The sequence below is a fragment of the Oryzias latipes genome, chromosome 11, assembly GCF_053564925.1.
Source record: "Oryzias latipes strain Hd-rR chromosome 11, Olatipes_Hd-rR_3.1".
In the NCBI taxonomy this organism is placed as follows: domain Eukaryota; kingdom Metazoa; phylum Chordata; class Actinopteri; order Beloniformes; family Adrianichthyidae; genus Oryzias; species Oryzias latipes.
Window position 1 is genome coordinate 29,177,501 of NC_136247.1, and position 376 is coordinate 29,177,876.

The following is a 376-nucleotide window of genomic DNA, read 5'->3' on the forward strand; positions in this document are numbered from 1 at the left end:
TCTTTTACTGAGAGTTTCATTCAAAGGTGAATTCTTTTGCACATCCTAATTTAAATACCTTCAAATAAGCTCCTGTCTGCGTTTCCTCGCCACGCCGGCGCCGCTGCTTTGGTGGACTTTAAGGTTCTTTTTTTTGTCTTTCTTTGAGGCATTCTTGACATCAGACTCCCGGCACATCTCTGTGAAGCACGTGGCTGTAATGAAGGTTAAATGTGATTCAGTAATTATGTTTGCATGAACTTCTTGCACTAAAGCGAGGAAAGGAAGCGACTGGCTTTGATTTGTTTTATTGAGGCTGGGAAGGACTTTTGTATAAAATGTTTGCTGAATTTTCCATTAAGATTTGGTTACATTTAAAAAAAAAAGAATGAATGAA

General features: G+C 38.3%; 1 protein-coding gene across 4 annotated transcripts in view; it reads left to right on the forward strand.

The window, feature by feature from the left end:
• The window catches only part of cgnb (cingulin b), an 18,877-nt gene extending 18,501 nt beyond the window's left edge, over positions 1–376 (forward strand). For all 4 annotated transcript variants that reach the window (XM_023959683.2, XM_023959685.2, XM_078955156.1 and 1 more), the window contains exon 20: positions 1–376. This exon is cut by the window's left edge and continues 509 nt beyond it. The gene's annotated coding sequence lies outside the window, so the exon portion shown is untranslated.